The following is a 7,788-nucleotide window of genomic DNA, read 5'->3' on the forward strand; positions in this document are numbered from 1 at the left end:
ACTTTAAAATCCTCATAAGCTATAGTACATAGTTCCTCATCCTTCCCCCTCCTTTTTTCCTATTAGTCTCTATTAAATATGTAAGTGTGGTGTCCCAGGTTACTGAGAGCTCCTTAAATCAAGGTGCTAAGATTTGGTAGTGAGGCAAAAAACTAGGAGCTCTACTGATGATAACTGTGCAGTTTGAGTATCCATACAGCACTGACTGAATTCTTGGGGTCAGATCCTTGACAGCTCCTATGGGTGTTTTGTGCTGCTCTGGTACCACAAAGCAAACTTTAACTGGGCTTAAAGGGCCACTAGAAGACTCCCCTTATGTAGGAGAACCTTGGATAGGGCAGATCTGTCGTAGCAGCTCCTACACCATATGCAGACTGTTTTACCACATGCTGCGGGACCAGATTGGCACCCAGCAACCACAGGCTCTAAGGGAGGGATGGGGTTCAAAGGTAGCTAAAACCCACCTTTGATCCTGTAAGCCATGCTAAGTGCACAAACGTTTGACCCTCAGTCTATACCAGTATGCACTGGGCTCATGGTAAAACCTGGGATGGATTCTCTGGGGCAATCGCTCTTGTTTTTTTCAAAGTTCTGGTCAGGAAATTTTCAGGGAATGTCCCAAGGAGATCACAGTATTATTTTCATTACTATTAATTGTGGTAGCACCAGAAACTTCAATCAGAATCAAGGGCTGATTGTGCAAAACACTGCATAAGGCACAATGCCTTGCCTCAAGGAACTTACAGTCTAACCGTTTTTCCGTTTTCTTTTGACAATTTTAAGTATTTATCTTTCTGTGTAACACTGATTCCACTTTCTGTTTTCCCAAAGTATGTTTGCAGAGATGGATCCTTAAATACTACACCTTTAAGCAGGTACAAGAGAGCTTTATTTGTTTGCTTGTCATTTCAGCACTATGAGTTCAGTATCTGTATCACTGCCTTTGCCAAACACAGTTATGTATCTCCTTTCCTTAATTCTTCAGGGGATACAGCATAATAAAAGCCTCAACTTAATCAACATTCAACATGTGGCACACAAGAGAGAGCATCAAGGTATAAAAAGAGAAAGCAAACAAACAAGCAGACTCTTGTGATGTCACATTAATGACAGATTTACTGCTGTGCTCTTAGGCTTTTTGGTGTATGTACTGTACGACATTGTTCTGTGGCTTGTTTCCTTCTGCTGCTCAGCTATGGAGGGTTAGCTGCTGCCAAGGGTGCTGCTGGGACACCAGCAGGTGTCTGAATAATTGGAATCAAAATTCTTTTAGAAGGAAGCAGTTCATGGAAAAGAAACCCACTTTTTTAGATTAAAAATATCCCTTTGCAGGTTCATTAGTAGCGTCAAATGTATCTCACTCTAGCTTAGAATAAAAATTAAGGTGCATAGAATAGTGGGACTGCTAAGCACTGAGCATGGGGTACAGACTAAAGATAATCTAACTATGCCCAGCACCCAAACACATACTTTGCCTCCGTTTTTAGAATGGGTAATGAGGAGCATGGGAGCAGTGGCAGAGTGGCTGTGATGGGGTATACAGATCCCACACTGGACAACAAGGGGTTAAGGACCTGCTCTGGTCTCAGCCAGCTCTACCCTGCCACAGCTGCCAGGCATGTACAGGCTGGAAGAGGAGCTTAATAAGAGAATAGAGCAGCTCACTGGTGGGCACACCAGGGAAGAGAACAGACCTTCAACTCTCAGCTCCTGAGGAGATGGCTGACTGAGAGTGGGAGCTTCCGTGACAACCATTGCCTGAAGGAAGAGAGGGATAGAGATTGATATAGCCTCAGAGGGAATCATTCCCCTCTATCTCTTATTAATTCAGTTTAATATTTTCAATAATAACCTTGACCTGAAAAGTGGGAGTATTCTAATAAAATTTGTGGATGACAGAGTTGGGAGGTATTGCCAATATGGATGAAGACTGGACTATCATACAAGGGGATTTGGATGCTCTTGAAAACTAGAATCTCTCTGCCGGGGTGGGCGGAGTCAGGCTTGGCTCGGCCTTCCCTCCAGAAGTTGAGAGGCAGGGCAGGAAGTACAAAAGGCGGAGCCCCTAGCTCAGTTGGAGCACAGCCAAGGAAGGAGACAGACGTGTCCTGCTTGCTGCTGCCCACTGACCCTGCTGCCAAGCCAGGCGGTGCCCTGGATCTGCAGAGGACTGAGGCTGGGGAGGAGCTGGTGGGACTGCCGGTGGCTGAGGACCCTGATGAAACAAAGGAGCCTGAGACCATGGAGCCTGATCTAGAACTCTGGTAGGAAGTAGCCCAAGGAAACCAGACTTTAGTTTGATGGTATAGCGCCTTAACAGCCTGTCAGCGTGTTGCAGGAGGATCCCTGCTGACCCAGTGGTGGAACCCTCCTACTGTTAGGGCCCTGGGCTGGGACACAGAGGAGTTGGGTGGGCCTGCATCCACCTACCCTGCCGCAGCCTCCCCGCCATAGGCTACGAAGCCTGTGTTTGTCTGTCAGCTGCCAGAGCCAGGACAATAGACTGTTCACCAGCACAACCCTGCCTAAGGGTTAGCCCTATAGACGGGTTGCCAGCGTGCCCCTTCCTAAGAGTTAGAGTGCATAGACTGCTTACTGACTCTACCCTGACGAGGGCCTAGGGTCTATTGACTGTTGGGAGTTAACCCTGTTATGAAGGCCAGGATACTATGCCTACTCTGCTAAATCCCCTGACAGTAGGCTGCAATCCTGGCGATGTAATGAGGTGGTGTGGCCTCCCTCTGACCTAGAGAAAGAGGGATGACTGCACCACCACTACAGGGAGTTATAGAAATGGTATGAAATTTGGAAGATCATGCACTTAAGGAATAAAAAGAATTTTTGCCGTAAACTGGGGCTTATTGGTTTGAAGCAACAGAGGAGGAGAAAGATGTGGGTGTATTGGTTGATCACAAGATGACTGTAAGTTGCCAATGGGATGTGGCAGTGAAAAAGGGTAATGAAGGGGTTGGCAATCTTTCAGCAGTAGTGTGCCGAGTCTTCATGTATACACTCTAATTTAAGGCTTTGCATGCCGGTAATACATTTTAACATTTTTTAGAAGGTCTGTACCAAAAACATCCTCAATACAGGGCAATAGGATCTTATGACACCCTACTCCAAGCTGTCATTCTCTGTCTTGTATGCAATCTCAGCAGCCTGGCAAGAGTGAGCTGTCATGAAACTTAGCAGCCCAAGCAACACGCTTGTTGCCCACCTCTTCGCAGGATAATGGATAAAATGATCAAACCTTAAAAGCTAACTGTAATTACATAGCAAAAAACACAGTGTAATTACAATGTAATTATAAACTGCATTGAGAAAAGTCACAGTGTTAGTACACTGTATTTTCCATACTTGGCTTCCAACAGAATATGTATTAAGAACACCAATGGGATGGTACAAAGTACATCAAGCATCTAGTCAGCTTCTGATCATATGAATCAGTAGTAATGCATACTGAAAAGCAAATCCTTATTGTAATTGCTATGTAACTGCATTGTAATACTTAGCCTTATTATAAAGTTTGACAAAAAATAACTAAGGATATATCTGACATTTAAAAAACCTACTTGTCCTAGAAGAGTAGAATTCTGCAAAGCTGCTGTACGTACAAACACCTATCCATGTGGAAAAGAGAGCAGCAGGTAGTAGGATATGAAAACTATTTTCTTAAATGGCACCGCAAAACTGAGTGTTGAGTGATTTATGATAGGTTCTCTCTAAGTGAAACTCTCTCCTACCACACTGGTAGTTTATACAACTCATTTGCTTTGCATTTTATGAACTAATTTGTGCTGACTTCTCCTTCAAGATGGTGCCTGGTCTTGTGTTTTGTTGTTATTTTTCTTTCTCTCTTTCTTTGGGAAACATCCCTTCTTCTGTGTTTGCTAGGCCTAATTCCAATTCTCCAGCTGGTGTGACTACATTGGAGTGACTCCTGATTTACATCGACATAAATCAGGTCAGAGTCTTTTGTTCAGGGCATAACACCTGTAGAAGGAGTTACTCGTGTTGATGAGATAGTCTCCTAGAAAAATAATCCCATTGGAAGTAATCCAGTTGAAAGAGGTTTTGTTGCATACTTTTAAAATGCTATTTCTTGCTGACAACTGATGAATGTCTATGGGAGCTGCTCAGCCCGCTGCCACTCTGGGGTTCCCGTTGCTGGCCCCGTTGGCACGCGTGCCATAGGTTGCTGACTCCTAGGCTAATGCAATCCTAGCATGCATCAGGTGAGATATTTCCAGGAGAGGTAGGGAAGTGTTAGTACCATTGTACGAGACACTGGTGAGAACTCATCTGGGAATACTATGTGCAATTCTGATCTCCCATGTTTAAGAAAAATGAATTCACACTGGAACAGGTGCTGAGATGGACTACTGGGATGATCAGAGGAATGGAGAACCTATCTTATAGGAGCAGACGTAACAAGCTTGGCTTGTTTAGCCTAACAAAATGAAGGCTGAGGGAGAAATATCCGGAAGGGTGAGGAGTTATTTAAATTAAGGGCCAATGTTGGCACAAGAACAAATGGATATAAACTGGACACAAACAAGTTCAGTCTTGAAATTAGATGAAGGTTTCTAACCATCAGAGGAGTGAGGTTCTGGAGCAGCCTTCCAAGAGGAGTAGTGGGAGAAAAAATATAATTAATTTCAAGACTGAGCTTGATCAGTTTATGGAGGGGATGGTGTGGTGAGGTTGCTAACAATGGCATATGGCCCATCTGCAAGTGCTGTTAGCACAAATCTCCAGTGGTTGGAGATGGGACACTAGATGGGGAGCTTTCTGAGTTACTACAGAGCATTCTTTCCCAGGCGTCTGGCTGGTGGGTCTCAACCACATGCTCAGGGTCTAACTGATCACCATATTTAGGGTTGGGAAGGAATTTTCCACCAGGTCAGATTGACAGAGACCCTGGGGTTTTTTCATCTTTCTCTGCAGTGTGGGCATGGATCACTTACGGGCTTGAACTAGAGTAAATGGTGGATTCTCTGTAACTTTTGAAGTCTTTACATCAAGATTTGAGGACTTCAGTAACTCAGCCAGAGGTTATGGCTATTACAGGATCGGGTGGGTGAGGTTCTGTGGCCTGCAATGTGCAGGAGGTCAGACTAGATGATCACAATGGCCCCTTCTGGCCTTTAAGTCTTAGTCCAAATTGCAATTATTACAGTCTGTAGATGGGTCAGCACAATGTGTGATTTCAAGAGTCATGTCATGTTGGCTGATGGAAAGCGAAGGCCATTTTTTATAGAAACCAAAAGTCAGTTCCTGAATAATTGTCCACAGCACAAATCTATGCCACAATTTAGCACAATAGGCAGCTTTGCACAGGAGAAGCCCAGGGTTGGAGTAGCAGGAAATGTCATGGCAGAACTCCTTGGGAGATGCTTGTACGGCATCTGTACACATTATGCCAGCTCTCGCCAGTGCACAAAAATTCTAAACTGAAATATATGCATATAAAAAGTGGTTTAAACACTGCTTGCCCACAATTGTTTGTTTCTAACAAAACAATTGACTTCTACATCATAGAATCTAATGGAAATGGGTGTCTTTTGCTATTTGGACATCCAGCAGCATTGAGGAATCCAATGGAGGAATCTTGGCCTGCAGAACTGGAGCCAACAGTCTGAGGACTGGTGCCCTTGTTAGTGGGGGGGATATAAACAGAGGAGGCAAGTTCTTCACTGCAGTTCCTTTTTCCTACCTAAATCACCTCAGTCTTGCATGGATTCAGCTTTAGTATCTGCTCTTCATTCAGGTGCCAGTTACAGGTAGGCATTGTAAGAGCTGGGAGATGATGCTGTTTACGTTGGATGTAAAAGAGCTGCTGTCTGCTTGTTGACATATCACCCCATGTTGTCTCCCTGTCTCCCCAATGGTTTCATGCCATTATTGAGTAACATGCAGGAGAGGATTGTGCTTTGTGGGAACTTGGAGAGGGAGGAATAGAATCATAGAATCTCAGGGTTGGAAGGGACCTCAGGAGGTCATCTAGTCCAACCCCTGCTCAAAGCAGGACCAAACCCAACTAAATCATCCCATCCAGGGCTTTGTCAAGCCTGACCTTAAAAACCTCTAAGGAAGGAGATTCCACCACCTCCCTAGATAACCCATTCCAGTTCTTCACCACCCTACTAGTGAAAAATAGTTGACTATAATGACCTTTTGGGTCCATGGGTGGCAGGTTTGTAGAAATTTTGGTGGTGCCCAGAACCTGCCCCCCCAAACTCTGCCCCCACCTGCCTAAGGCTCTGGGAGGGACTTTGGGTTGGGGGAGGAGGTCTGGGGTGAAGGTCCTGGGATAGGGATTAGGGTGAAGGAGGGGTGCAGGCTCTGGGATGGAGTTTGGGTGCTGGGTGCAGGCTCCGGGCTGGGGCAAGGGGTGCAGGCTCTGGGAAAGCATTTGGGTGTAGGCTCTGGGCTGGAGCAAGGGGTGGGGGTGCAGGAGGGGGTGAGGGGTGCAGGCTCTGGGAGGGAGTTTGGGTGCAGGCTCTGGGAAGGAGTGTGGAGGGCTGGGGTGCTGGCCCTGGGTTGGGGATTAGGGTGCAGGGTGCAAGCTCTGGGATGGAGTTTGGGTGCTGGGTGCAGGCTCCGGGCAGGGGGTGGGGGTGCAGGCTCTGGGAAGGAGTTTGGGTGAAGGATCTGGGCTGGGGGTGGGGGCATAGGAGGGGGTGAGGGGTGCAGGCTCTGGGAGGGACGGTGGGCGTGCAGATGGAGGGGGTGCAGAGGGAGGGGGTACATGCTCTGGGAGGGAGTTTGGGGCTAGGAGGGGGTGCAGGGATGAGGGCTGTGGGGCTGAGGATGAGGGGTTCATAATACAGGAGGGGTCTCAGGGCTGGGGCAGAGGATTAGGGTGCAAGGGGATGAGGGCTCTGGCTGGGGCTGAGGTTAGAGGGGTTTGGGGCATTGGAGAGGTTACGGGCTAGGGCAGAAGGGCAGGGTAAGGGCAGCCTGCCCTGCCATTAGTGAATGGGGGCACTAGGACCCTGCAGCAGCAGTTGATGCCAGGAGCCAGCAGAGCAGAGTCAGCATGAGCTGCAGGCTCCGGGGCCTGGTGGAGGTGAGCAGGGGGCAGCAAGTGGGGGTTGGGGGACACTCAGGGGAAGGAGCATGGGGGCAGCAGGTGGGGCTGGGAGAAAGACCCGGCCCCAAACATTGGTGGAGCCGGGCCCCCGGGCTCTGAATACTGCTGGAGCCCAGGCACCACGAGTGTATATAACTCGCCGCCCCTGTTTGGGTCAGGTCTCAGAGGAGGACCTGAGTCATGTTGGATGGGACTGTAGTACATGGTGATAAAGGGTAATAGATGTCAGAAAGGGAAGGCCAGCGGGATGAGGATGATCACTTACCTTGTCAGTGGACTGGAAATATCATCCACCAGAGCAACATGTTCTGTGTTTGTACTATGTGCTGGCCTCAAGCCAGAGTGAGAGGGATCCTGGATGCTAGCAGCTGATAGGTGGCAATGAAAACTGTTTTTTCTAGCATCTCAATTAGCTTGCTTAGAAATGGAGCATTCGTTCACAAGGGCTCTAGAATCAAGTGATGGTTCCATTAGGCGGGTGGGATTATTGCATGTTTTAAAATGGTCCCACTTATCAAAGTATGTGTTGTCAGTCTCTGTGAGTAGGGGTCCCTTGTGATCTCTGCTCTCTTTATCATCCAGGAAGAGGAGTAACAAAACCATTCTCATTTTTGTCTGTCATCTGCTGAAAGATGATCGTAATGACCGGCACGCTGTATAAACACCATGGGTTTTAAATTGACTGGGGAGAA

At 47.2% G+C, this 7,788-nt stretch overlaps 1 long non-coding RNA gene across 1 annotated transcript; it reads right to left on the minus strand.

Moving 5' to 3' along the window:
* Nucleotides 1–1,088: 1,088 nt before the first annotated feature.
* LOC120400635 lies at nt 1,089–7,505 on the minus strand. Its single transcript, XR_005595939.1, has 2 exons — nt 7,362–7,505; nt 1,089–1,244 (listed from the first exon to the last, which is right to left on the minus strand). It is a non-coding gene; the product is annotated as an uncharacterized LOC120400635 (long non-coding RNA).
* Nucleotides 7,506–7,788: the final 283 nt, after the last annotated feature.

This window comes from Mauremys reevesii, linkage group 3 (genome assembly GCF_016161935.1).
Source record: "Mauremys reevesii isolate NIE-2019 linkage group 3, ASM1616193v1, whole genome shotgun sequence".
Classification (NCBI taxonomy): Eukaryota; Metazoa; Chordata; order Testudines; family Geoemydidae; genus Mauremys; species Mauremys reevesii.